This window comes from Scyliorhinus torazame, chromosome 4 (assembly GCF_047496885.1).
Source record: "Scyliorhinus torazame isolate Kashiwa2021f chromosome 4, sScyTor2.1, whole genome shotgun sequence".
Taxonomy (NCBI): domain Eukaryota; kingdom Metazoa; phylum Chordata; class Chondrichthyes; order Carcharhiniformes; family Scyliorhinidae; genus Scyliorhinus; species Scyliorhinus torazame.
The window spans coordinates 177,422,239-177,424,614 of NC_092710.1; the positions used below are offsets into that span (position 1 = coordinate 177,422,239).

General features: G+C 49.3%; 1 pseudogene; it reads right to left on the bottom strand.

Moving 5' to 3' along the window:
* Window positions 1–731: 731 nt before the first annotated feature.
* Window positions 732–1,121, bottom strand: LOC140411677 (large ribosomal subunit protein P1-like; annotated as a pseudogene).
* Window positions 1,122–2,376: the final 1,255 nt, after the last annotated feature.

The following is a 2,376-nucleotide window of genomic DNA, read 5'->3' on the forward strand; positions in this document are numbered from 1 at the left end:
ATCCCGTATATCTGTGTGTTTCAAACTTTTTTTCCTGGGACCCATTTTTACCAACTGGCCAACCTTCGCGACCCACGCCGGCCGACCTTCGTGACCCACCATTTTCTCTTACCTTGTTTACTGCTGACAAAATGGAGGAATCGCAATCAAGCCCAAAGCACGTAATGGCGACGTTCGGGGGCCGTGACCTGCTCTCTGCCTCCCTCTGGCAGGAAGATTACATAGAATGGGGGCAGCACGGTAGCATTGTGGATAGCACAATTGCTTCACAGCTCCAGGGTCCCAGGTTCGATTCCGGCTTGGGTCACTGTCTGTGCGGAGTCTGCACATCCTCCCCGTGTGTGTGTGGGTTTCCTCCGGGTGCTCCGGTTTCCTCCCACAGTCCAAAGACGTGCAGGTTAGGTGGATTGGGCCATGATAAATTGCCCTTAGTATCCAAAATTGCCCTTAGTGTTGGGTGGGGTTGCTGGGTTATGGGGATAGGGTGGAGGTGTTGACCTTGGGTAGGGTGCTTTTTCCAAGAGCTGGTGCGGACTCGATAGGCCGAATGGCCTCCTTCTGCACTGTAAATTCTATGATAATCTATGAAGCCCAAAGCACGTAATGGCGACGTTCGGGGGCCGTGACCTGCTCTCTGCCTCCCTCTGGCAGGAAGATTACATAGAATTTTTTAAAAAATCTTCTGCGTCTCCGATTGCGCAAATTCGTGGTCTTCAGCCTCAGCAGCCGGCTTTTATATTCAATTTTTATTTATTTTTTGTAAATTGTAACAATGTTGTTGCACGGCACGTTTAATCAAAGAGACCAAAGCCCATGTCATCGTCAGACTCTTCAGATTCTTCCTGTTTCTTCTCTTCCTTTTTCTCTTCAGCAGCAACAGGGGCAGCGGTGGAAACAACTGCTGCATCAGCTGGGGCACTGCTACCAGCACCAATGTTGCAGATCAGACTAGTGATGTCAATATTAGCCAATGCCTTGGCAAACAGACTAGGCCAGGAAGGCTCAATCGTCACAGCAGCAGTTTTAATCAGGACATTGAGTTTGTCTTAGGTGGCAGTGACCTCGTCACCGTGCAGGATGAGCGCGCGGTAGATACAGGCGAGTTCTGATTTGGAGGCCATGGCACTGGATCTCTGCGGGTGTGTCCCATGGTGCTAGTCGCCGGGGGGGAAACTCGGCCTTAGCTTCGTTCAGAAGAACCGAGCACTTCCGAACCGGGCAGAGCGAGCAGCAGCGGCTTTTCATTCTGCCGGCTGCAAGTGACCTTTTTACCATATAAAAAAATGGGGTGCGCATGCGCATCGATGAACGGGCAAGCACGTGCAGTGCGGCTGCATTTTTAAAATATGGTAAAAAGGCGGCTCCAAGCCGGCAGAGTTAAAAGCCGGCTGCTGCGCGCGAATTTGTGCAATCGGGAGCGATGGACAGCTCTGCGACCCTCCCGACACCCGCCCACCATCCACCCTCGGATCGCAACCCTGACTTTGAAGATCACTGCCGTAAATGAATTTTTAAAAAATACTCGCTGAATCATACCTTACAGTGAATGTCCCAGTATCACCATCCCTGGGTATGTCCTATCCCACAAACAGAGGTGGTGGTGCAGCACAGTGATAAACGGGGAGGGAGTTGCCCTGGGAGTCCTCAACATCGATTCTGGACACCATGAAATCTTATATGGCATAAAGTCAAAATGGGCAAGAGCAACTCTTGCTGATTACCACCGATCGATGGCCCTCAGCTGATGAATCAGTACTTTTCCATGTTGAACTTCAATTAGAAGAAACATTGAGGGTGGCAAAAGCACAGAATATAATCTGCATGGGGGACTTCAATATCCATCGCCAAGAGTGACTTGGTGACACCACTACAAAGTGGGCTGGCTGAGTCCGAAAGGACATAGCTGCTAAACTGGGTTCACAGCATGCGTTTAGGAAATGAACAAGAGGGAAAAGCCTGTTTGACCTTATCCTCACCAATATACCTGTTGCACATGCATCTGTCCATGAACATTTGGTAGGAGTAACACCTACACAGTCCTTGTGGATACAAAGTCCTGTCTTCACATTAAGGAAACCCACCATCATGTTGTGTACACCACCACCATGCTACATGGGTTAGATTTTGAACAGATTTAGAAACTCTAAACTGGGCATCCATGAGACACTGTGGGCCATCAGCAGTAATTTAAAACTTTAACTATCATGAATACTTAACAGCATTTTTCTGAACGAAGTTGACAGAAATTAACTGGCCAGAAAGTGTATAACAAATCACATAAAGTCAAAGAAGGGGCTGGATTCTCCGCCGACGGGATTCTCTGTTTTGCCTGCGCCCGGGGGGTTTCCCGACGGTGTGCCCCACAATGGGAAACCC